The 27,996-nt window shown below is 39.0% G+C and overlaps 1 protein-coding gene across 5 annotated transcripts in view; it reads right to left on the reverse strand.

Moving 5' to 3' along the window:
- Positions 1 to 27,992, reverse strand: part of TRAK2 (trafficking kinesin protein 2) — an 84,069-nt gene extending 56,077 nt beyond the window's left edge. The window contains exons 1-2 of one of the 5 annotated variants that reach the window (XM_060410196.1): positions 27,801 to 27,992; positions 23,889 to 23,992 (exon numbers count right to left, since the gene is read on the reverse strand). The gene's annotated coding sequence lies outside the window, so the exon portion shown is untranslated. Of the gene's footprint in view, positions 1 to 605 lie in introns of all 5 variants that reach the window. The other 4 variants (XM_004004825.6, XM_060410197.1, XM_060410198.1 and 1 more) reach the window with 4 other exon arrangements.
- Positions 27,993 to 27,996: the final 4 nt, after the last annotated feature.

The raw sequence follows: 27,996 nt of genomic DNA on the forward strand, positions 1-27,996 counted from the left end.
TTTATTGTACAAATTATACTTTGGGGATTAATTTAAAATACATGTTGGCTGCTGATCTGCCTGCAGAAATGGGAACAGTGACAATCACTAATTCCAGCAGCAGCTCTGGTAGGCAGTGAGAACCTTAATCCAGACCAAAGATAGAGTGCACAATTTCAAACATAAAATAAATGTACCATGTTCCTACATTAAACAACAGACTTTCAAGAGACTCACTAATTTTCTGGCTACATCAAAAGATAAAACTTACTGAAAAACCCCGCAATAATTTTAAAGTCAGATACTAAACTACAAGAAAGTCTATAGGAAGGTTTCAGTGCTAAAAGCTGAAAAAGGGGTGGCGGTGGAGGGGTGTACCTCTGAAATCCACCCTGGATAGTGAGCAACAGATCTCACAAAGGCAGAGACCACACAATGCCAGGGCCAGCTGCACGGGCGAGCCACAGTACACTACCTCCAGCACACCTACGCTACCAGCAGCTGTCGAGTTCACCCCAGGAGCTACGTGGTCCTGGTAAAATTTTGACCCCTTTTTTGCGTGTCATTCAATTTGATGACCAGTAGGGTTTCCAGAGTATAAGATATAGAGAGGCAGCTCTACTTACAAACAGGATGAATTCCAAAAGACTGTGAAATCCATTAGTCTAAAAGTCCAAAACTATGAGTGAGATTTAGGTTTTTGGGGTCCACATTTCCTCTGAGCTGGTATATTTTTGGCATTAAAATAAAAAAGTGTTCTGTTTTGTTTACAATGAACATTTACTGAGGCAGGCAATCCCTCCCTTCCACAATCTCCACCAACAGAAGGGAGGGAACCTCTGGCAGCTAAGGAATCCACACTAGAGTTCCACCTGCAGATTAGAAATGGCCATGAACCCACAGTGCCATCTGTGGTGTTTGATAAGTTTCCACAGGGCCACTTTCACTCTTCATACCCAGCCTTCAGGTTCTTGAACTCCAACTTTAACCGGAATTAAACTTTGACTAAACAGGCATCCCATTTTAGACATTCATATTTCTTCACCTTTGGCTGCCTGTCAAAGGCACAGGCACACCCTGGGACTGTCCTTAATAATCATTTTTACTATCCAGTCATAAATTTAACATGCGTAATTTTTTCACTTTCAGTTTTTTACACAATTTGTATTTTCATGTTGATCCATCTATCACCAGTACTGCTTTCAGAGACAAAATGGGGCTTTATAAAATTTACAAGATACCTCAAAAGTATACACATATAAAATAAACATGCCATAAATAACAATGGCTGAGTTGTAAATGATTTCATCTACTGGTGATTGGCGGAGCTGAACTTGATCTGTAGCATCCATTGCTCCTATCCAGAAACTTTCAGAAGTTACAGGTTTTAAGCAGACAAGCTTGTGTTTCAAAATATATATAAGAAAGAAACTCTACCATGCAAGGACAGGACTTTCTCTCCTATACATTTAGAGATGTAATTTTCCACTTGATCTTAGCCAAAAGGCCAAGAAGCGATTGGAGAGATGTAATTTTAGATGTCGCTTATACTTGACATTTGGTTTCAAGCCAAATACTGAAGAAGGTTTAAAGAAAAAATTAGTCTGCTGTCTTGTCTGCAAAGATAATGAATTTATGTTTCAATAATCCAGTCTGAACTATGGCAGCAGAAAGGGATACTGTTTCTCTATCCTTCCTCACCAAACAGTAAATAGCAAGAGAATGGGTGACTGCTAATATGTATCTGATTCACCAGGGACATCAAATCGCTAAGAGCTAAAACCACCATGGTTGGATGGCATCACCAACTCGATGGACATGAGTTGGAGCAAGCTCTGTGAGTTGGTGATGGACAGGGAGGCCTGGCGTGCTGCAGTCCATGGGGTTGCAAAGAGTCAGACATGACTGAGCAACTGAACTGACTGAAAACCACCACAGCAATACTGAAGAAGATTTTCCAGGCAAGGAACCATCTGTGAGTCAATGATTAATTTTACAGCAGTCATATTATACAACTGTAGTTGTATATTCCATACAGTACCTTTTACAAAATTAGACAAATAATCCAAAAGAAAAAAACATTAGGGACTTTTTCAAGAAAGCCAGGTCTAGTCATTATTAGAAGCCTTCTGTTTCATGTTTGACACCTACATCCTTATCAAAGTACAATGACAATTATTAAAATATGACCCCAATCATGAGGAAAATGTTAAATCATGCTCTCATGCCCACTCTTCAATAAGTTAGGAAAGCAAGATTTAAAAGAAAATATTAAGAAATAATATTTTATGCATTTTAAATAAGTAAGTTTTACCTATCTGGAAAATTCATACACCCAGGTGTGCTGGCATCTTTTTTTTCAAGTTTTTTAAAAAATTTATTTTTAATTGGAGGATAACTGCTTTACAATGTTGTGTTGGTTTCTGCCATACAACAGCGTGAATCAGCCATAAAGATATGTATGTCCCCTCTGTCTTGAACCCCTTCCCCACCCCCTAGTTTGAAAAACTATGGCATCCAATAAAGGTTATCATTACCACTGGATTTTATTTTCCAATTTTTGGAAGTATAATATTAAACACAGCTAAGATGGCGGATGAATAGGACATGAAGACCACTTTCTCCCTCACAAATTCCTCAAAAGAACATTTCAACACTGAGCAAACTCCACAAAACAACTTCTGTAGGCTGGCAGAGGACATTAGGCAACCAGAAAAGCAGACCATTGTCTTCAAAAATAGTGAACCTCTCTGGGTGTCCCTCAATGTGGAGAAACTTTTCATCTTTAACCTAGCTGTTTTATCATTGGTGCTGTATAGATGGAGAAGTCTAGAGGCTACTGTAAAAATAAAACTGAAAACCAGAAGCAGGAGGCTTAAGTCCAAAGCCTAAAAACATCAGAGAACTCCTGAATTCAGGGAACATTAAGCAATAGGAGCTCATCAAATGCCTCCATACCTACACTGAAACCAAGCTCCACCCAAGGACCAACAAGTTCCAGAACAAGACATATCACACAAATTCTCCAGCAACACAGGAACACACTCCTGAACGTCAATATACAGGCAGCTCAAAGTTACTCCAAAACCTTTGATGTTTCATAACCCATTACTGATCACTCCACTGCACTCCAGAGAGAAGAAACCCAGCTCCACCCACCAGAACTCCAACACAAGCCTCCCTAACCAGGAAACCTAGACAAGCCACTGATACAACCCCACCCACAGTGAGGAAGCTCCATAATAAAGAGAACTCCACAAATTACCAGAATATAAAAAGGCCACCCCAAATCCAGCAATATAATCAAGATGAAGAGACAGAGGAATACTCAGCAGATAAAGGAACAGGAGGGTTGCCCACCAAACCAAAGAGGAAGAGGTAGGGAATCTACCTGAGAAAGAATTCCGAATATTGATAGTGAAAATGATCCAAAATCTTGAAATCAAAATGGAATCACAGATAAATAGCCTAGAGACAAGGATTGAGAAGATGCAAGAAAGGTTTAATAAGGACCTAGAAGAAATAAAAAAGAGTCAATATATAATGAATAACGCAATAAATGAGATCAGAAACACTCTGGAAGCAACAAATAGCAGAATAACGGAGGCAGAAGATAGGATTAGTGAAATAGAAGATAGAATGGTAGAAATAAATGAATCAGAGAGGAAACAAGAAAAACGAATTAAAAGAAATGAGGACAATCTCAGAAACCTCCAGGATGAAATGAAACGCTCCAACATTCGAATTATAGGAGTCCCAGAAGAAGAAGACAAAAAGAAAGACCATGAGAAAATCCTTGAGGAGATAATAGTTGAAAACTTCCCTTAAATGGGGAAGGAAATAATCACCCAAGTCCAAGAAACACAGAGAGTTCCAAATAGGATAAACCCAAGGTGAAACACCCTGACACATATTAATCAAATTAACAAAGATCAAACACAAAGAACAAATATTAAAAGCAGCAAGGGAAAAACAACAAATAACACACAAGGGGATTCCCATAAGGATAACAGCTGATCTTTCAATAGAAACTCTTCAGGCCAGGAGGGAATGGCAGGACATACTTAAAGTAATGAAAGAAAATAACCTACAGCCCAGATTACTGTACCCAGCAAGGATCTCATTCAAATACGAAGGAGAAATCAAAAGCTTTACAGACAAGCAAAAGCTGAGAGAATTCAGCACCACCAAACCAGCTCTCCAACAAATCCTAAAGGATATTCTCTAGACAGGAAACATAAAAAGGGTGTATAAACCCGAACCCAAAACAATAAAGTAAATGGCAACAGGATCATACTTATCAATAATTACCTTAAACGTAAATGGGTTGAATGCCCCAACCAAAAGACAAAGACTGGCTGAATGGATACAAAAACAAGACCCCTCTATATGCTGCTTACAAGAGACCCACCTCAAAACAAGGGACACATACAGACTGAAAGTGAAGGGCTGGAAAAAGATATACCATGCAAATAGAGACCAAAAGAAAGCAGGAGTGGCAATACTCATTTCCGATAAAATAGATTTTAAAACAAAGGCTGTGAAAAGAGACAAAGAAGGCCACTACATAATGATCAAAGGATCAATCCAAGAAGAAGATATAACAATTATAAATATATATGCACCCAATATAGGAGCACCGCAATATGTAAGACAAATGCTAACAAGTATGAAAGGGGAAATCAACAATAACACAATAATAGTGGGAGACTTTAATACCCCACTCACACCTATGGACAGATCAACTAAACAGAAAATCAACAAAGAAACGCAAACTTTAAATGATACATTAGACCAGTTAGACCTAATTGATATCTATAGGACATTTCACCCGAAACAATGAATTTCACCTTTTTCTCAAGTGCTCATGGAACATTCTCCAGGATAGATCACATCCTGGGCCATAAATCTAAACTTGATAAATTCAGAAAAATCGAAATCATTCCAAGCATCTTTTCTGACCATAATGCATTAAGATTAGATCTCAATTACAGGAGAAAAACTATTAAAAATTCCAACATATGGAAGGATGAACAACACACTTCTGAATAACCAACAAATCACAGAAGAAATAAAAAAAAATCAAACTATGCATAGAAACGAATGAAAATGAAAACACAACAACCCAAAACCTGTGGGACACTATAAAAGCAGTGCTAAGAGGAAAGTTCATAGCAATACAGGCATACCTCAAGAAACAAGAAAAAAGTCAAATAAATAACCTAACTCTACACCTAAAGCAACTAGAAAAGGAAGAGTTGGAGAACCCCAGAGTTAGTAGAAGGAAAGAAATCTTTAAAATTAGGGCAGAAAGAAATGCAAAAGAAAGAAAAGAGACCATAGCAAAAATCAACAAAGCCAAAAGCTGGTTCTTTGAAAGGATAAATAAAATTGACAAACCATTAGCCAGACTCATCAAGAAGCAAAGAGAGAAAAATCAAATCAATAAAATTAGAAATGAAAATGGAGAGATCACAACAGACAACACAGAAATACAAAGGATCATAAGAGACTACTATCACCAGTTATATGCCAATAAAATGGACAACGTGGAAGAAATGGACAAATTCCTAGAAAAGTACAATTTTCCAAAACTGAACCAGGAAGAAATAGAAAATCTTAACAGACCCATCACAAGCACGGAAATTGATACTGTAATCAGAAATCTTCCAGCAAACAAAAGCCCAGGTCCAGATGGCTTCACAGCTGAATTCTACCAAAAATTTCGAGAAGAGCTAACACCTATCCTCCTCAAACTCTTCCAGAAAATTGCAGAGGAAGGTAAACTTCCAAACTCATTCTATGAGGCCACCATCACCCTAATACCAAAACCTGACAAAGATACTACAGAAAAAGAAAACTACAGGCCAATATCATTGATGAACATAGATGCAAAAATCCTCAACAAAATTCTAGCAATCAGAATCCAACAACACATTAAAAAGATCATACACCATGACCAAGTGGGCTTTATCCCAGGGATGCAAGGATTCTTCAATATCCGCAAATCAATCAATGTAATTCACCACATTAACAAATTGAAAAATAAAAACCATATGATTATCTCAATAGATGCAGAGAAGGCCTTTGACAAAATTCAACATCCATTTATGATAAAAACTCTCCAGAAAGCAGGAATAGAAGGAACATACCTCAACATAATAAAAGCTATATATGACAAACCCACAGCAAACATTATCCTCAATGGTGAAAAATTGAAAGCATTTCCCCTAAAGTCAGGAACAAGGGTGCCCACTTTCACCGCTACTATTCAACATAGTTTTGGAAGAGCAGAAAAAGAAATAAAAGGAATCCAAATTGGAAAAGAAGAAGTAAAACTTTCACTGTTTGCAGATGGCATGATCCTCTACATAGAAAACCCTAAAAGACTCCACCAGAAAATTACTAGAGCTAATCAATGAATACAGTAAAGTTGCAGGATATAAAATCAACACACAGAAATCCCTTGCATTCCTATACACTAATAATGAAAAAGTAGAAACAGAAATTAAGGAAACAATTCCATTCACCATTGCAACGAAAAGAATAAAATACTTAGGAATATATCTACCTAAAGAAACTGAAGACCTATACATAGAAAACTATAAAACACTGGTGAAAGAAATCAAAGAGGACACTAATAGATGGAGAAATATACCATGTTCATGGATTGGAAGAATCAATATAGTGAAAATGAGTATACTACCCAAAGCAATTTACAAATTCAATGCAATCCCTATTAAGCTACCAGCCATATTTTTCACAGAACTAGAACAAATAATTTCAAGATTTGTATGGAAATACAAAAAACCTAGAATAGCCAAAGCAATCTTGAGAAAGAAGAATGGAACTGGAGGAATCAACCTGCCTGACTTCAGGCTCTACTACAAAGCCACAGTCATCAAGACAGTATGGTACTGGCACAAAGACAGAAATAGAGATCAATGGAACAAAATAGAAAGCCCAGAGATAAATCCACGCACCTATGGACACCTTATCTTTGACAAAGGAGGCAAGAATATACAATGGAGTAAAGACAATCTCTTTAACAAGTGGTGCTGGGAAAACTGGTCAACCACTTGTAAAAGAATGAAACTAGATCACTTTCTAACACTATACACAAAAATAAACTCAAAATGGATTAAAGATCTAAATGTAAGACCAGAAACTATAAAACTCCTAGAGGAGAATATAGGTAAAACACTCTCTGACATAAATCACAGCAGGATCCTCTATGATCCACCTCCCAGAATTCTGGAAATAAAAGCAAAAATAAACAAATGGGATCTAATTAAAATTAAAAGCTTCTGCACAACAAAGGAAAATATAAGCAAGGTGAAAAGACAGCCATCTGAATGGGAGAAAATAATAGCAAATGAAGCAACTGACAAACAACTAATCTCAAAAATATACAAGCAACTCCTGCAGCTCAATTCCAGAAAATAAACGACCCAATCAAAAAATGGGCCAAAGAACTAAATAGACATTTCTCTAAAGAAGACATACGGATGGCTAACAAACACATGAAAAGATGCTCAACATCACTCATTATTAGAGAAATGCAAATCAAAACCACAATGAGGTACCACTTCACACCAGTCAGAATGGCTGCGATCCAAAACTCTACAAGCAATAAATGCTGGAGAGGGTGTGGAGAAAAGGGAATCCTCCTACACTGTTGGTGGGAATGCAAACTAGTACAGCCACTATGGAGAACAGTGTGGAGATTCCTTAAAAAATTGCAAATAGAACTACCTTATGACCCAGCAATCCCACTGCTGGGCATACACACCGAGGAAACCAGAATTGAAAGAGACACATGTACCCCAATGTTCATCGCAGCACTGTTTATAATAGCCAGGACATGGAAACAACCTAGATGTCCATCAGCAGATGAATGGATAAGAGAGCTGTGGTACATATACACAATGGAGTATTACTCAGCTGTTAAAAAGAATACATTTGAATCAGTTGATGAGATGGATGAAACTGGAGCCAATTATACAGAGTGAAGTAAGCCAGAAAGAAAAATACCAATACAGTATACTAACACATATATATGGAATTTAGAAAGATGGCAATGATGACCCTGTATGCAAGACAGGAAAAAAGACAGATGCGTATAACGGACTTTTGGACTCAGAGGGAGAGGGAGAAGGTGGGATGATTTGGGAGAATGGCATTGTAACATGTATACTATCATGTAAGAATCGAATCGCCAGTCTATGTCTGATGCAGCATACAGCATGCTTGGGGCTGGTGCACGGTGATGACCCAGAGAGATGTTATGGGGAGGGAGGTGGGAGGGGGGTTCATGTTTGGGAACGCATGTACACCCGTGGTGGATTCATGTCAATGTATGGCAAAACCAATACAGTATTGTAAAGTAAAATAAAGTAAAAAAAATAATTAATTAAAAAAAAAATTAAACACATTAGTAAATGTGCTTTCTTTTTCCATTTGGCATTTCAATGAGTTACACACATTGGTGTTCAAAAGTTAAAGTCAGAAAAGTTAAATAACACCTTTCTATTTATAATGGAGTATGAAATAAAATAAATTATATACTCCATTTATTTTTACAGGCTTTTCATTAATTATCCACATTCCCCAATTGGTAATATTAAAACAGTCTTTCTGTGCCTCAGTTTTCTCATTTATAAAATGGGAGCAATAATAGGACCTATTTTATGTGGATTAAATGAGTTAATGTTTATAAAGCATACATAGTAGTATTTGGTATACAGTAAGCATTAGTTATGTGTTTAACAAAATGTAAAAGCTAAATAGATAAGGAGGTAGAATTATAAAATACAAATCACACCATTTCATGGTACCTGGTCATGGCACACAGACTTAAAAGAAACAGGACTCAGATCTCCTCCACATGGTCAGCAGCCCTGGCTCTCAAGAAGAACATGCTTTTAAAGAAAGTATGGCTCTATATCTCATTGCTCTATATCTCTCTGTATCTATCTGGGAGTGCCACCTAGCAATAATTCAGGAGTTATTAACAATTATTCTTACCAAAGGCAATCCTTTCTTGTCACTAATTACTGGCCTTAGAGGAACTCTTCTAATCCTATAAAAATTTACCCAAATAAAAAGCCCTTGGTGAGAACGCAAACTAGTACAGCCATTCAGAAGACCCCTAGAAACCGTGCTGAAAATTAAGTACATACGTACCCTTCAGTCCAGCAGTTCTGCTCCTGGGTATATCTATCTCGAACAGATTCTCATATCAGCACATAAAGAGACAGGTGAGAGATTGTTTCCTGCATTGCTATTTGTGATAGTAAGGTGAGGGCCTGCTCCCTGGAGACTAACAGGTAAAATGTGGATACATCCCATGGAGTAACACAGCATTAAGCATACAGTGCTGAGTGAATAAAGCAGGAAGCAAAATGAGAGATACCACAATGCAATTCACGTAAATTAATGTTTTCTGTACTATAAACATTAAAATGCTTGCCTTGATGAGAAGAGAGTGGGAGAATTTGGAGCAAGGTATAGAGATACAAGGAAAAAAATTTTTTAAATCTATGAAATCCTACTGTTGTTTTGCAGACTACTTATCGTATCATTACTATTCCATCTCTTCAGTCCTTAATGTCTGAACATGTACCTGGACATGAAAACACTTGCTGGAGAGAGTATATGCAGAACTAGCAATCTCTGCAATGTAAACTATGTGGGGCACAATTCCTGACAATTTCTTAAAAGGCCATGTTACTTTTCTATTACTACCTAGCTGCTCTAAAGCAGTATAATTAGATTTCAACCAAAAAAGTGGTTAAAAAATACAAAGTAAGATTAAGCCTTGATGTTGACATCTTCAGGTGTTTGGTTATCTGGTAAAAAAAAAAGTTTAAGGGAAAAATGCTTAAAGTTCAAAGATGACAAGAGTTTAAAAGTGGCATATAATAAGTTTATATTTCTTAAACAAACCTATTACCATCTGATGAATAGCTCAAAATTACTAAATGCTTACCTCAAAAGGGTAGACTGCTCACATTCACAAAATTTAGTGATTTTGTTCTCTAAGAGAAAGAGCAACTTGATACTTAACCTCTATCTGAAACTCTATCTTTTTTAAGAGCGCACCATCTTTGAACTACCTGGCAAAAGAACTACACAAGGTTACATACTATAATCAATTCTGACACTGCAAAAGTCTTTTCAAGATAGGTTTTCTTATAACTTCTGTAAACAGTGGAGACTAAGTTTGATATGAATTACTGAAATTTTGTAAAGTTTTATAAATGGAGAAAATAAGCTACTGGAAGGATTATTATTATCAAATTAAACCTAATAAGGCACACATTTCATCATTTTAACATACAACAGCAGAGCTCCTCTTAGGAAAGAAATGCTTTTTCTTCAGGAAAACACATGGAAAATGCAGTTACGGTGGAAGGTAAGGCCTTGTAGCATCAAAGGAAGGCAAAGCGGCTCTGCATGACCCCAGGGAAGCAACTATATATTTTTCCCTCCTCTGGAGGAGAGAGAGAAGGGAAGGAAAAGAAGTCCCATCCAGATGGCAGTAACTCAGAGGTCACAGAACACGAGAATCTGCAGAAATCTTAGGGAAAGTTTAGGCTTCTTAATAACATAAAACTGAAGGCTCGTGAGCCAATTGTTTAGTTCTTAAAGGGTCTGTCTGGACACTCAGATAACATTTGGGTATAGATATATTAAAATATTCATTCACAAGAGCAGTTGCCATCAGGAATTTATATTCTAGGATATTAATAAAGTCATCAGAGCTACCATATTTTAAATCTTTTCTTTTTAACATAGAAAATTACGTCCTTTTGACTAAGTGAAAGTCTTAGTCGCTTAGTCCTCTCCAATTCTATGCCTCCATGGGCTGTAGTCCTCTGCATATCTGAGGTTATTGATATTTCCCCTGGCAATCTTGATTCCAGCTTGTGTTTCTTCCAGTCCAGTGTTTCTCATGATGTACTCTGCATAGAAGTTAAATAAGCAGGGTGACAATATACAGCCTTGATGTACTCCTTTTCCTTTTTGGAACCAGTCTGTTGCTCCATGTCCAGTTCTAACTGTTGCTTCCTGACCTGCATACAGATTTCTCAAGAGGCAGGTTAGGTGGTCTGGTATTCCCATCTCTTTCAGAATTTTCCACAGTTTCTTGTGATCCACACAGTCAAAGGCTTTGGCATAGTCAATAAAGCAGAAATAGATGTTTTTCTGCAACTCTCTTGCTTTTTCGATGATCCAGCAGATGTTGGCAATTTGATCTCTGGTTCCTCTGCCTTTTCTAAAACCAGCTTGAACATCAGGAAGTTCACGGTTCACGTATTGCTGAAGCCTGGCTTGGAGAATTTTGAGCATTACTTTACTAGCATGTGAGATGAGTGCAACTGTGCGGTAGTTTGAGCATTCTTTGGCATTGCCTTTCTTTGAAATTGGAATGAAAACTGACCTTTTCCAGTCCTGTGGCCACTGCTGAGTTTTCCAAATTTGCTGGCATATTGAGTGCAGCACTTTCACAGCATCATCTTTCAGGATTTGAAACAGCTCAACTGGAATTCCATCACCTCCATTAGCTTCGTAGTGATGCTTTCTAAGGCCCACTTGACTTCACATTCCAGGATGTCTGGCTCTAGACAGTGATCACATCATCATGATTATCTGGGTCGTGAAGATCTTTTTTGTACAGTTCTTCTGTGTATTCTCGCCATCTCTTCTTAATATCTTCTGCTTCTGTTAGGTCCATACCATTTCTGTCCTTTATCAAGCCCATCTTTGCATGAAATGTTCCCTTGGTATCTCTAATTTTCTTGAAGAGATCTCTAGTCTTTCCCATTCTGTTGTTTTCCTCAATTTCTTTGCACTGATCACTGAAGAAGGCTTTCTTATCTCTCCTTGCTATTCTTTGGAACTCTGCATTCAGATGCTTATATCTTTCCTCTTCTCCTTTGCTTTTTGCCTCTCTTCTTTTCACAGCTATTTGTAAGGCCTCCCCAGACAGCCATTTTGCTTTTTTGCATTTCTTTTCCATAGGGATGGTCTTGATCCCTGTCTCCTGTACAATGTCACGAACCTCATTCCATAGTTCATCAGGCACTCTATCTATCAGATCTAGGTCCTTAAATCTATTTCTCATTTCCATTGTATAATCATAAGGGATTTGATTTAGGTCATACCTGAATGGTCTAGCGGTTTTCCCTACTTTCTTCAATTTGAGTCTGAATTTGGCAATAAGGAGTTCATGATCTCAGCCACAGTCAGCTCCTGGACTTGTTTTTGTTGACTGTATAGAGCTTCTCCATCTTTGGCTGCAAAGAATATAATCAATCTGATTTCGGTGTTGTTGACCATCTGGTGAAGTCCATGTGTAGAGTCTTCTCCTGTGTTGTTGGAAGAGGGTGTTTGCTATGACCAGTGCATTTTCTTGGCAAAACTCTATTAGTCTTTGTCCTGCTTCATTCCACATTCCAAGGCCAAATTTGCCTGTTACTCCAGGTGTTTCTTGACTTCCTACTTTTGCATTCTAGTCCCCTATAATGAAAAGGACATTATAGATATGCAGATGACACCACCCTTATGGCAGAAAGTGAAGAGGAACTAAAAAGCCTCTTGATGAAAGTGAAAGAGGAGAGCGAAAAAGTTGGCTTAAAGCTCAACATTCAGAAAACAAAGATCATGGCATCTGGTCCCATCACTTCATGGGAAATAGATGGGGAAACAGTAGAAACAGTGTCAGACTTTATTTTTTTGGGCTCCAAAGTCACTGCAGATGGTGATTGCACCCATGAAATTAAAAGACGCTTACTCCTTAGAAGAAAAGTTATGACCAATCTAGATAGTATATTCAAAAGCAGAGACATTACTTTGCCGACTAAGGTCTTTCTAGTCAAGGCTATGGTTTTTCCTGTGGTCATGTATGGATGTGAGAATTGGACTGTGAAGAAGGCAGAGCGCTGAAGAATTGATGCTTTTGAACTGTGGTGTTGGAGAAGACTCTTGAGAGTCCCTTGGACTGCAAGGAGATCCAACCAGTCCATTCTGAAGGAGATCAGCCCTGGGATTTCTTTGGAAAGAATGATGGTGAAGCTGAAACTCCCGTACTTTGGGCACCTCATGCGAAGAGTTGACTCATGGAAAAGCCTCTGATGCTGGGAGGGATTGGGGGCCGGAGGAGAAGGGGACGACCGAGGATGAGATGGCTGGATGGCATCACGGACTCAATGGACGTGAGTCTGAGTGAACTCCGGGAGTTGGTGATGGACAGGGAGGCCTGGTGTGCTGCGATTCATGGGGTCACAAAGAGTCGGACAATACTGAGCGACTGAGCTGAACTGAATGGGCTGTAGTCCACCAGGCTCCTCTGTCCATGGAGAGGCAAGAATACTTGACTGGGTAGCCATTCCCTTCTCCAGGGGATCTTTCCAACCCAGGGATCAAACCCAGGTCTCCTGCACTGCAGGCAGACTCTTTACCGTTTGAGCCACCAGAGAAGCCCTTTTGACTAAAGTAATGGCTATAAAAAGATTAAAAACAATTATAGGGCTTCAAAGATGGATAATGCAGAGTACATGGCATGATAGAGTTTGTGGTTTTCCTGTTCTCTTAACCAAAAATGAGGGGAAACACCTCAAGCAGAGGCATTTTATATAATAGATTCTGCAGGGACCAAAAGATGTATGATACTTGGAGAACCAAATAAATCCTTCCCTAACAAATCAGAAAGCATTTTCTTTCAAGGCTGACTGGTAAAATTTAGGTAGTAGATTAAATCAAAAGATACCATCACCTGAAAATCTACAAACGTTTCACATAAGGTTAAGAAATAAACAGAACAGATATAATCATGCTGGCAACTTAAGAATATTCCTGTATAATCTGCTCTTCCAGACTTATCTTCAAATGAAACAGCCAAGAAGACACCTTGAAACAGACTTTCATAGAGCAATGAGGTAAATTCAAACTTTAAACACAGAAATTCAAGGAGAGGTTAAAAAATCTATGTCATTTCTTTTTTAAAGATTTTTACTGGAGTATAGTTGATTTAAAATATTGTTAGTTTCAGGTGTACAGTGAAGTCAATCAGTTATACATATACATACATATCCACTCTTTTTAAGATTCTTTTGTGTCCTCATTTCTGTCTCCTCTGACAATAAAATATAAATTTGCTTTTGGTGGCTTTAAGATGATCCTAAATCCTTCAGTTATTTTAAACTTAACTACTTAAAGCCTTTTGAAGCAAAACGTTTTCAAAAGCTGCCACAAGAAAAACCATAGCTAAGACAGCTCTTCAGATCAATGAAGTAATCAGTGGGACACACAAGCTTACTTGACCAGGAATAGGGTATAACTTAAAATAGGGGTGAGTGACAGTCAGGACAGAATATTTCTCATAAATATATTTATAAACATATATAATTCTAGAATTCTGCATATCTAAAATGTAACAATTTCAATAATATAATTCTACTGCACAAGAGACATTCAAATTATATTATGGTTTAGACATAACAGTCATTATTTTCCAAATCAGTTGTTACGGTCAACTCCAGGTCTTTGAGATAAGATTACCTTTTGAGGGTGAACTGACATGTAGTGGATGATTTTGATTCGCTGTGAAATTCAGGAATCAAATAAGAACAAGTACATTTTTTGGCGGGGTTGACTATTGGCTATCTGCAACACAGATAGACCATTAGATTCTGAGTTTGATGCCTACAGTAACTAGGTGGCTGAGGAAATTCAGGAATTATCTTCCTCCATCTATCTTTAATAGCTAATATCCCAAGTTCTTCAGGATTTTATCATGGAAAAAACCCTCCTCTCCTTTATCTCCTCGGAAATTGCATCTGTTTCTAGGACTTACCTTCTAATTATACAATAACTGGTCCTGAAGGCCCTATTTTCAGCCCAAATTGACATTTCTTAGCTTTAAACTGGACTTCCAAATATCAACTTATAATCAGCATCATAAATTCACCACAGTGGTGGTTTACATTTGCTTTTAGAAATGAGTCATCCGATCCCAAAGTTGGCTGTATTTACAATGAAGCAAAATGACCTGTGTTTCCAAGTCTATCATGATTTTTTTATTAAGACAACTCCAAATATGAGACTGATTTTGCCTTTAAATGGGCCAGTATACAGTATCAAGAAAAGAACACAAACATATTACCATAAATTGGGAATACTTCAGTTTCTTATTCTGAGCTGCTAAAGATAGTAAGTGAACAATAGATCAAAATAAATCCTTATTCCAAAAAATTAAGTCCACCTCTATCTTAATATTTTGCAAATGGCAGGCATTCAATAAACGTCTATTAAGTGAATGAATCAATGTGTAGTCAAGGTACATCTCTGCAATCTGCAGTAGGGAGAAAACGGAGCCACACGAGAAACAGAGGACTAGGAGCATTTGAAAACGGAAGGCTTTCTTAGCCCAGTTTACAAAGATCTGCATAGGTCTCTCCTGGGTTTCCGTAAGAAATGTGAGCATATAAGTAGGGCTTTATCAGTTAAACCCATCAGTTACACTGAAGTTGAAAACATCCCCTAGAGATGGGTTTGACAGCAGTATGGCAAAAAACCACAAAACCTTTAATACCTGTATCCCCTGCTTCTTGAAAGTTGACTTTACATCACTTTGCTTTTATGAAGACCTACATAAGTACCTGTTTTCACAAACAAAAAAAATTCAAAGAGGATTTGCTTTTATGAAAAAAGGCATTTGTTTTCCTGAGAACCATTACAGAGGCAGTGGGCATCCCAGGCAGTGAGCGGGGCACCATCCAGCTCCTTCCCAGGGAACTACATTCAGCATCTCATCATCCAGCCACTATGGCTTTGAACTGTGTTTGTGACCATCTGTGCTTCATCCTGATTTATTCTGTGCATCTGTTAGCAAGATGTGTCCTAAGGTAACTGCTTCACTTTACTCCAGCTTTCTAAAAGGTTTCACACGAGTACTCTACTTTCTGATATCAGGGGACTCTTGTATCCAACTCTCCCACAGCACCCTCATTTTCTTCTCTTAGAAATATTGATAATAAGATGTTTTCCCCCTAAAGTTAATACACAGTAATAAGAAAGGTCCAACAAACTGCAATGGGCTGGGAGAAAAGTCGTTAGACTAGAATAGGATAAAAAGAATTTGATGATGCAGGGGCATAACTATGACCAGCAATTTATGGTGACTATAGTGATATGTGGGCTTCCCAGGTGACAGTGGTGGTAAAGAACCCGCTTGCCAATGCAGGAGACATGAGAGATGTGGGTTCTGTCCCTGGGTTGGGACGATCCTCTGGAGGAGAGCATGACAACCCTCTCCAGTATTCTTGCCTGGAGAATCCCATGGACAGAGGAGCCCAGCGGGCTACAGCTCATAGGGTCACAAAGAGTTGGATACGACTGAAGTGACTTAGCACGCACACACATGGTGATATGCTCCAGGATTACGAGCTTTTAAAGACTTCTTTCTCCCTATGCTAAATGGTCTCAAGTGGCTGATTTTTTTGAGCTATGAAATCCACTTCTAATCTTCTCTTCTCCCTCACTGGGAGGCTATCAACCTTTGCTGCCAGTGTGCCTCTCCCTTTCTAACCTGCTGTTGGCTCAGACACCAGATAACCAGGTTATCAGAGAACCCAGAAGGTGTCTGCTTGAGACTGAACCCTAGGACCTGTTTTTTGACCCTTGGCTCACTCTTCAAGCACCTCTTTTTTCACCCCTCCAGCACTAGGGCTTTAGCTGGCTGGCTTCTCTTCCTTTGACACTGTTGCCAAGTGCTTTTCTCAATCCGGTGCTCTTTTTTCTAGGCTGGCTATGAATATGTTCTGTCTTTAATCTTTACTGTCTCCTCTGAAAAGCATAGGTCTGTCTCTTGTGAGAAGTTTACTATGAATCACTACAGAGTAATACAGTGGAAACAAGGAGAAAATGGTTCAGGAAATCTTATAAAATCTCTATTGTGATTTTGCTACTTAATCAGTGTTTACTGACTGCTCTACTTGGATACCCCCAGCAGACTACATGCTCAATTCTTTCCTGACTATACTACAAGCTCCTTGAATGAAGCTATTTTACTTTTGTATGCCCCAAACCAAACTGACACACAGTATTCTTGCAGTACATGCCCAAATATAACTTAATGATTAAAAATGTCAACACACTGAATTAAAGATGTAATTGAATGAACGAAATTGATTATTGGTACATGTCAATCCAACATCAACTAAATGAATTGCTTGGGAAAGCAAAACCAAGCTAAGATTCAATATTTGAAAGAAAACACTATATTTGTTTTATGAAAAACTCTGTATAAGGGTTTGTTGGTAAACGGATGATTTATCATCTTCATAGCAATAACACAGTACCCACTTTCCTTGTAATAACTAAAAAGAATGAGTTGTCAGTTTTGTCAGAAAGCTAAACCTGAACCTTTGACTCACTGCTTAGTTTTATCATGTTTTCCACAAATAGCACTTTCAGCTGTTTATGAACACATTTAAAATGAGTCCTGTATCAAACAAGAAATACTGAGTATCTTCTTTAAAAAAACTTAGCTACTAATATAAGTCTCATTTGTAATCTTTCAATTTTGTGACTAAAAATAAAACAAAGTCACACTCAGTGCTTTAGCCTGCTGCTAAGTCACTTCAGTCGTGTTCGACTCTGTGCAACCCCGTAGATGGCAGCCCACCAGGCTCCCCAGTCCCTGGGATTCTCCAGGCCAGAACACTGGAGAGGGTTGCCATTTCCTTCTCCAATGCATGAAAGTGAAAAGTGAAAGGGAAGTCACTCAGTCGTGTCCGACTCTTCGCAACCCCATGGACTACAGCCTACCAGGCTCTTCCGTCCATGGGATTTTCCAGGCAAGAGTACTGGAGTGGGGTGCCACTGTAGCTAAAAAGAGGAGAATGGTTGAAAGGAGATTTGTTTTTTTTAAGGTGTTAAATTATGTGCTTTAGGAACAGTAAGTAGTGCCATCTCAGAGACACTGTAGCTGGTTTCCAGTCTCCTCTTCCTTTCCTTCAGACAGACTGTTCTTTCTTAACCAACAAGCCTCCCTTTGTTTTGATTTATATCACTAGCTGAATAACCCCAAAGCACCACATAACATGGTGTGGCGTGAAATGGAAGACTATGAGTGAAAGCAATTAAGAGCTGAAGGCAGCGTTTTGGCACTCAGAACCCAAACATGTACTTACTTTCCACAAGTGATGGATTTTTGAGAAATCCCTTTTCGAAGCTGACATACATTTTGATTGTAAAGAAGAAGTTAAGTACTGAAAAGATCACAGCACCTTGTGGGGAGAGGCTGTTGCAGGTTCTTCAGCTACAGAGATCACACCATAAACATGCCCTCTGTTATCCTCTTAAACAACAATTCCAAATCATATCTTTCTCAGTCTTCTCTGAATCCCTATCTGTGTTCCATCTCTTTCTCATTCCTCCCACCAATAAACCCACATAACCTGTAGTAGCTGTCTCTCCAAACTCTGAGAATTTAGTACAAGCACAATGCCAACCATACATTTACACACTTGTTGATGGCAGTGCAAATTAGCAATCCTCTAAGAAGAGGAACTGTGTGGCTGGAAGACAAAAGGGGGAAAGAAACTTATTTTTCATCATTTCCTTCATTTCAACCCGTTAAAAAATGATGAAACGTACATTACAAGTCTCTCCTCCTGCCTAAACTGTTCTACTGGTTATCCCTATACTCCATGAGCTTCACCTTCTTCCATGGCCTATTATCATGCCCCAAGTCTTCCATTTCATTAAAAACAGATAAAATAAAAATTTGAAAATCTCCCTTCCCCAAGACTCTGAGGTCCTTTCTAGCTGCTGCCCTCTGTCCTCAGCCAAGTTTCTTTACAGAGTATGCACTCTCATGTTCTTCCCCTCATCTCTCATTGTTATCTCAACCCCACTACAATCTGATCTTTCCTGAAACCAGTTTCCCTTCAGTTGTCAATAGTCTCTGCTAACCAATCTAATCTACCTTCTTAGGTGTTATCTTGGGTTACCTCTGATTCAATATTACTGACCACTTCCTCCTTGAACTTTCCTCCTGTGGCTCTCCTGGAGCCTACAATTTTACAATGAATGCTCTTTCTCAAATGCCTCCACTGGATCACCCAGCTCCCTTCTTTTGATCCTTAAATGTTGGTATTCCCCAGAATTCCAGTTTTGACCATGTTCTCATTTTTTTTTCCCATGTATCTTTGTACAAACCATTCACCACCACAGATTAAACCATCTCTTTCATGTTAATAACTCCCAAACAGGCTCTTCAGACCAGACTTCTTCCTGAGTGCCACTCACATTTCTCACAGCTGATCATGATCCATGAAGTGACCCACGGAACCACAGATACCTCCTTACTCTAACCTTGCTGCATTCAATCCATTATCAATCCCTGTGTAGTATAATACCTATATATATATATATATATATATATATATACACACACACACACATATATATATCTCAAGTGCACTCACTTCTCTTCATCCTCTCTTCCACCATCCTAATTCAAGCCATCATCATCTCTTAGAATATGAAGAACCTAACAGACTCTATTCTTAATCTCCTCTGTATTCTCCAAAAGACAAAAGAATAAAGCTTTAAAAATTAAACTCCTTTAAAAAAAAATCAAGGATGTCCATAATATACAGAATAAAATTCACGCTTCAGATGTCCAAGATCCGGCCCGCCTGGCCCCTGACTACTACTGTTCCCTCATCTTGCACCACTCTCCTCCTTGCTCATACTCAGCCACAGGCCTTCTGTCATTTCCTTCCACTTCCTCATCACACTGTCTCCTATCTTGGGCCTTTGCAATTGTTCACGGTACCCAGAATACTCTTCCCTCTTCCATGTTAACTACTTTTACCAGTTCACCTGATCTAAAGTAGACTCCCTGCCACCTTTATTTTCTAACTTTGCATTTAATGTTTCTTTCACAACATGTATTCCAATTTACATCCTGGAAGTCCTCTTCCAGACAGGAAGGAGAAAGGTGCTATCTTCTCCTTTTCTTCTCACTTGCTGACCAGGATGGATATATAATAGCAGGAGCTCAAGCAACTCAATAAATATTTGTTGTTGAAATGAACTATTAACTGAACCTGGTGGGTGAATTCTTTCACCACTAACTTGCATAACTATCAACTTCATTGTTATACAACATAGTGTTAACACTCTTAAATTAGACTCTATTTTATCTGAACTATTCCTTCATTCTTCCTGACTTGTCAGAAAGCTTTCTAAAGAAAAAGAACTCGCAGTTTGGCAAGCTGACAGAGATATATGGATAAGCTTCAAAGACCTCAGTGATCTTTACAGCATGAATTAGTTCCACTTCTATACCACAGGTAGACTTTGTATGCTCATTTTCTAGCATGAATAAGCCATAATACAGAGTGTAATTAATCAGAATGTCCCCAAGGTTATGTGAGTCAGTAATAAAGCTACAATAAAGTCAGAACATTACATAGTAAGAAGCCAGTTATAAAAGAAATTTTAATAAAAGGATCACTATAAACAACTGGTCAACAAGCTGCTTATTGGACTGCTTTCAATAAATGCTGCTTGAATTAAACTACAAGTACTGAAAAGAGATAAAAAGTAATATACAACAGTCTCCGTCTTGAAGGGAAGATAAAGATCTAAGAACTCTAATGGGAAGAGTTCTAATGAGCTCCATGATCTAGATTAGATCTAAGATTTGATGATTTAAGAAATCTGAGAATATAAGATAACACCGCCAGATAAGAAATAAGTATTTAATGAGTATTGGAACAGAACTGGTGTATAGATAGTGAGTGGGGCGAGTTCTTTTCTAGCTGAAGTGGCCTGACTTCACACAGGAGTAACATTTAGTACAGGGCTACTCAAGGAACACAGGGTTCCTCAAGGATGGAAAGATTTCAGTACCGAGAATGGGGGTGTCTGGTAAAGGTTAAAGAAAAGGAGGCCCCAAAGCAAACAGCAGACAGAGCCAATTTGGCAGCAGTGTGAAGACCAACTGAAGTGGGAATGATTATGAAGAAGGTACTTGGAGTTTTAAATTGGACTAGTTCAGATTAGGAAGTGTGAACTTGATCCCTCAGGGAACAAGTTTCTTTCTTTTTTCTTTTTTTCTATTAAAACTTTTTTTTTTTCCCCTACCATGAAACAATATTTTTTGGTCAGTTGGTCACATTTGTGTTCTAACTCTTTTTTTTTAACTTATTTTTTATTGACATACAGTTGAATTACAATGTTAATTACTGCTATACAGCAAAGTGACTCAATCATACATATATGTATATTCTTTTTCATATTCTTTTCTGCTATGGTTTATCACAGGATACTGAATATAATTCCCTATTCTATACAGTAGGACCTCTGCTGTTTATCCATTCTATATATATATCAGTTTGCATCTGTTAATTCCAAACTCCCAATCCAAATCCTTCCCACCTCCCTCCGCCTTGGCAACTACCAGTCTATTCTCTATGTCCTGATTCTATTTGTTTCATAGATAGTTTCATTTGTGTTGAATCCAGATATAAGTGATATCATATGGTATTTGTCTTTCTGACTTAATAGGACAATCTCTAGTTTCATCATGTTGCTGCAAATAGTATTATTTCATTATTTTTTATGGCTGAGTAGTATTCCACTGCATGTATATATCATATCTTCTTTACCCATTCAGCTGTCAATAAACATGGTTGTTTCCACGCCTTGGCTATTGTGAATAGTGCTGCTATGATCAAAGGGGTGCTTTTATCTTTCTGAATTACAGCTTTGTCCATATGTATGCCCAGAAGTGAGATTGCTGGATCATATGATAATTCTATTTTTAGTTTTCTGAGGAATTTCCATACTGCTTTCCAGAGTGATTGCACCAATTTATATTCCCACCAACAATGCAGGAGGGGGAGCAAGTTTCTAAGTGGAAAATGACATTTGAAAAATAAATTTGGAGTCAGAATATAGGATAAATTTCAGGAATGGAGAGATTAGAGGCAGAAAATTAAGAAATTTTATTATTATGCCTGAGTTATTGTAATAAAGGCATAAACTATGTATATAGAAGCAGTAAGAAGGATGTATGCAATTTGTGAAATGGTAAAATAGGACTTAACTGTTAAGTAGGGATTAGATTAACTTTATCCTCTCCTAAAAGATTATTACTTCTAATATATACCTCAATCATTTGGTTTAAAAACCTATACAATTTTCCTTGCCCCTCACTCCCTAAGACTTCTCTTTCTCAGACATTTGCTATTATCTGTCTCCCATCCCCCAAACTGGCCTCTCCAATCACATAATATATTCCAGCCAAAACAAAGGAGTGTATTTATTAGTTCCCTAGACACACCAGGAAATTCCCAAACCAATGACTTTGTTCATGCTATGTCTTCTTTAACGTCCTCTCCCCATTCTATGTATCCAAAGTCTAGACATTATTCACATCTGAGGTCAACGCTACTTTTCCTGTCTAGCTCTCTCAGAAGCCCCAACTCAGAGCAAGCATTGCCTCCCAATACTCTTCATTTTCCTCTAAAACACGTTTTTCAAAAACCTTACCTCAAAAACCTTGTTACTTATTTCTTCTGACAAACTGTACTCTCCATGGCAAACATACCCAATTTATTTCCTCCTCGTTTCATACGTAACTGAAGATCTTAATAAATAATACATGGCAACAGTAATGATCTTGATAAATAATATATGGCAATTATATATGGCTAAAAGCACAGACTCTGAAGACAGCCTGTTTGAGTTTGAATCTTAACACTGCCATTTATTAGCTACGTGACCATGGATAAGCTACTTAGTCTCTCTGTGTTTCAATATCTTTATGCATAATGTAGAGATAATAACAGTAGTTCATGGAGAAGGAAATGCCAACCTACTCCAGCATTCTTGCCTGGGAAATCCCATGGACAAGAAGTCTGGTGGGCTATAGTCCATAGGGTCTCAAGGGTCGGACACGACTTAGCGCCTAAACCACCACAGCAAGAGTAGATATTTCATAAAGCTGTCAGAGGACTTGGCTTAGAATAGAACAAGTACTATAAAAGTGTCTATTAAATACAGTGGAAAAATACTAAATATTCTGTGATAGGTGAGTGAAGCTTTATTTACAGAAAGCAAAATGTCAAAAGCAAAGCCAGTCTCTAGGTACAAAATAGGTATATACAGATTCTTCTTAAATCTTATGTATGCCCTAAGGGTTAGCTGTGCCCTTTTAAATCTTCCTCATGTTAACAATGGTCTTGTTATGTCAAACAACTTAGTTTGACATTTCAATATTCTGAGAAAATATTTAGTTCAGCTTCCTATGACAGTAAGACACCCAGTTGATCTTCTTGCCTCGAGTCTTACCCTCTTTAATCCATCCTTCCATGGCTCACAGAGTATCTTTCTAACATGCAGACTTAATGTTTCCCCATGGCTGCAAATCCCCTCCAGTCTACCTCCCTTAGGATAAAGTTTAAAATCCTTAGAGTCTCATACACATTCATCCAAAATGGCCCCTGCCTCGTCTTCAGAATCATCTCTCAACACTTTTTTACCATGAAATCTAATCACCTGGCCACACCTCAAAGACTTTTTGTATATCATTCCTTTGTTAGAACATCTCTCCATTCATTTGCTAGGACCACCGTAACAAAATACCGATGGATAAAGAATCCACCTGCAAAGCAGGAGATGTGAGTTTGATCCCTGCATCAGGCAGATTCCTTGGTGGAGGAAATGGCAACCCACTCTAGTATTCGTGCCTGAAAAATCCCATGGATAGAGGGGCCTGGCGGGCTATATAATCCACAGGGTCACAAAGGGTCAGACATGACTCAGCAACTAAGCACAAGCACCGGCTAGGCAGCGTAAACAACAGAAGTTTATTTGCTCACAGTTGTGGAGGCTAGAAGTCCAAGATCAAAGTATCAGCAAGACAGGCTTCTCCCGAGGCTTGCATATGGCTGTCTTCTCGAAGTGTCCTCACGTGGTCTTTTTCCTATGTGCACATGTTCTCAATGTCTCTTTTGTGTCCAAAGTTCCTCTTTCATAAAGATACCGGTAAGAATGAATTATACCCTAAAGGTCTCATTTTAACTTACTTACCTCTTCAAAGGCCCTATCTCTAAATATAGTCATATTCTGAGGTTATGGGGGCTAGGGCTTTAATTTACAAATTTTGGAGAAACACAACTGAGCCCACAATAAGGCCTTCTTCTTTTCTTTGGTCACGCTAATTCCTATTTATTTTTCCAAGACTGGCCCAAGTCTTCCTATCCAGGAAGATTTCATTGCCCTGTCTCTGTGTTCCCACAGTACTTCTGTGTGCTGCTCACTCATAAACACACTATCCCAATTGTCTCTTTCCTTCTTCAGATTGTATTCTTTCAGAGCAGAGAATAAATCTCTAGCACTTAGCACAGTATCTGTCCCATTGAAGAGATTTACTAAAGATTTGCTTATTTAGGGAACATAGAAGAAAGAATATGAGCTTTGAATAAAGCAGGCATGAGTTCAAATCCTGGTTCTAATATGCACCTATGATTTTAAACAAGTCACTAAATGTTGATCTTCCATTCTACATAAGGTAGTTATAGACATAAATGACTTAATTATAATAAAAGCATCCATTTTTAGGGTTGGTAGATAGTAAGTGAGTGAAGTTGCTCAGTCGTGTCCAACTCTTTGCAACCCCATGGACTGTAGCCTACCAGGCTCTTCTGTCCATGGGATTTTCCAGACAAGAATAGTGGAGTGGGTTGCCATTTCCTTCTCCAGGAGATCTTCCCGACCCAGGGATTGAACCCAGGTCTCCCACACTGTAGGCAGACGCTTTACTGTCTGAGCCACCAGGGAAGCTGGTGGTACATAGTAGGTGCTCACTAAACATTAGAGTACAGATTCTGGGATTGCCTGGGTTTGAGACCCAATTTCCCCACTTAGTAGCTGAGTGACCTCGGGTATGTTAACTTCCCCTCTGCTTCAGTTGCTTATCTAAATAAACATTTCTCACTGCTAATGTGGGGATGTTTACTATTATATGATCACTTAAAATCTGAAAAAATATGGCTGGATATCATGAGTAATTTAGTTCCTTCAATTATAGTTACTTTAAATGTGAATATTACTTAAATGCCTCAGACTTCTTACCAATCACACAAGATAGTAACTAAAGAGGTTCAAAAATTGGTATGGATGATATAAGTAAAGATCAAAATAAACATGAAATAATAAATTTTCATGTGTCTCATTCCTTATTTTGGTGTTTAAACATCTTGGGTATTGAAGTAAAAAATCTTAAACAAGTTTTTCTATTCTCTGTGACTATGGATGTTAATCATTTGTAATAGAGAATACCACTTCCTGGCTCAAATTTTCAATTTCAGAACCACTAAACCTTTGAACTAGAAAGGCCAATCCTATCAAGGCTTACCTAAGTAAACAGGTGGATTTGTAATGGGCTCTTAGGGTCTTAATGCAAAGCTCTGCGAAGGACAAGCATTGCAAGCAGAGAGAACACCTGGTTCAAAAGTACTAAAGCAGGGTTCAAGAATTATTCTAGATATTCAAGGTATGTAGTAGGAACTAGTATTAGAAAATAATGCTGGAAAATGCTTTTTAATCATCCAACCTTTGAGGTCAGCAATTTCTGAAGTAGGTAAAAGTTATCTGACCTATAACTTTGAAGTAAGGCAGATCTAGGTATGAATCTCCATTTGTTACATAAGCACAGTTTTAGAGCCTTAGATTATGCAAGGGGGTTATTATAGTGATTAACTGATCAAATGCACATAGAGCTCATAACTGAGATGCCTGGGAGGTACCTAGCCACACAGTGAACCCATGGACTGTAACCTGCCAGGCTCCTCTGTTCATGGAACTCTCCAGGCAAGAATACTGGAGTGAGTATTCATTCCCTTCTCCAGGGGAATTCTTCCTGATCCAGGAATCAAACCCAGGTCTCCTGCATTGCAGGCAGATTCTTTGCCATCTGAGCCACCAGGGAAGCCCCATTAGTGATTAATGGATCAAATGTATGAAGAGCTTATAACTGATATGCCTGGCTGATTGAGAGTAATCAAATGTTTGTCTTTCTCACACCTGTAATCATATGAATAAACACCTGCAAAATAACTTAAAACCATCTTTCACATAGTATGTATTTGCTGAGTACCTGAGGCTTACTGAAAATGACTTAATTTTAAAAACAGAAAGCTGGCCAGTGCTTCCCCCAGCCACCCAGGCAGCCTTCCAGCTAGAGCCCCTGCCTCCACATCTCCTCCAGAAATTGAGTCCCGATCATCCTGCTCACTCTGCTGCAAGAAATCCAGACTTTCAGGGAGAGGAGAGAACATCAAACAGAAAGTCTGCAAGGACATATTCTCATCAGGAAAAACTCTCCCCAAACTGCAGAGCCTCAGGTCAGGGCGTAGGGAGCGTGGGATGACAGAGGCTCCTCTGGTCATCGAGGTGAGGTGAAGAAGGTAGGTGGGACTTTCAAGTTTTGGAAACACCTTGGAATCTTCCCCAAGTAGCTGTCAACAGGTCTCCCCTTCACACAGACTGCTGCTGCTGCTGCTGCTGCTAAGTCACTTCAGTTGTGTCCGACTCTGTGCGATCCCATAGATGGCAGCCCACCAGGCTCCCCCGTCCCTGGGATTCTCCAGGCAAGAACACTGGAGTGGGTTGCCATTTCTCTCTTCAGTGCGTGAAAATGAACTTGCTCAGTTGTGTCTGACTCTTAGCAACCCCATGGACTGCAGCCTACCAGGCTCCTCTGTCCATGGGATTTTCCAGGCAAGAGTAATGGAGTGGGGTGCCACTGCCTTCTCCATCACATAGACAGAAGTCAACAAAAAAAGAAATCTGCCTGATTAGAAGATAAAACAACAGAAAGCTGGGATAACGGCTGAGATAAATAAGTGTCTTCATCCCTGGCCTTTCTCCTCACCAGTGTCTTTCACAATTTCTTCCCAAGTATCACCACACCAAGCAGAAACATGCTATTTGGAGATCACTTTAGCTCAGACTTCCAATTCTATAGCAAAGATTAGAAGGCCAGGGGGGAAAAATCACTGAAATAGATAAACAAAACTGGAAGAATTCATTTCCTTTTTTACCCTATAGTCCATTATTGCTTGATGAATTTCCAGTGAAAAGTTAGTTTTTGATGCAGAAACTGCAGGCTTAAATAAAAGGTCCTTGGGCAAGTAACTGAGTTCACGACAATTATAATGACCTAGAAATCTCTGAAGTGTTTAGGAGACTACCTTTACTCTGGTACTAAAAGGACGTAGTCTAATATCCATTACTTACGCTTCAAACTGAAGGCAAGCGTCTTTCTTTTAAAAGACGTGCGGTGTCCGGCTCAAAATCAATTGCAAGAAAAGCCCAACTCAACACAGAAAGAGCTCTTTTCCACACCCTCTCGTCTCGCTCACATCACAGATGGCAACCAAGGCTTGAGATTTAACATCCAGACACTAAAGCGGCTCATCGGTCAACGATGGGGCACCAGGTGGGTGCTGTCCGGCACAGGATGGGATGCTGCCAATCCTGAGAGGTGCAGCTCCTGTGAACCCCGAGGCCAGAGCCTAATGCCCATCACTTAGCACTTACACTTGGGAAACCACCCGCTTCCCATCGCGGGGCTGAGACAAGGGGAAGACCCAGTCCTCGGATACCCCAATTCCGGGGTCCGCGCGTGACCTCCGAGAACCGGGAGGAGCGCGGGTAGGGGAAGCTCCTCCGCCTTCAAGGGAAGATGGCAAGGGCAAGTTCGGGTCGTAAACGGAAAGGTTACTCACAGGAATGACCCGGCGTCCTCCATCCAGCGCCCAAGCTCCCTCAGGGAAAAGTCTCCAATGAAGCGGCAGCTGGAGAGCAGCAGCCTGGGCAGCCGCCGCTGCCAAAAACTATCTGGGCGTGGCAGGGACGGGCGGGCAACTTCACAACATCATCATTCAGCGACTTCGGTTTTGCAGCGACGCCAGGTCAATGACA

The sequence above is a fragment of the Ovis aries genome, chromosome 2 (genome assembly GCF_016772045.2).
Source record: "Ovis aries strain OAR_USU_Benz2616 breed Rambouillet chromosome 2, ARS-UI_Ramb_v3.0, whole genome shotgun sequence".
NCBI classification, from domain to species: domain Eukaryota; kingdom Metazoa; phylum Chordata; class Mammalia; order Artiodactyla; family Bovidae; genus Ovis; species Ovis aries.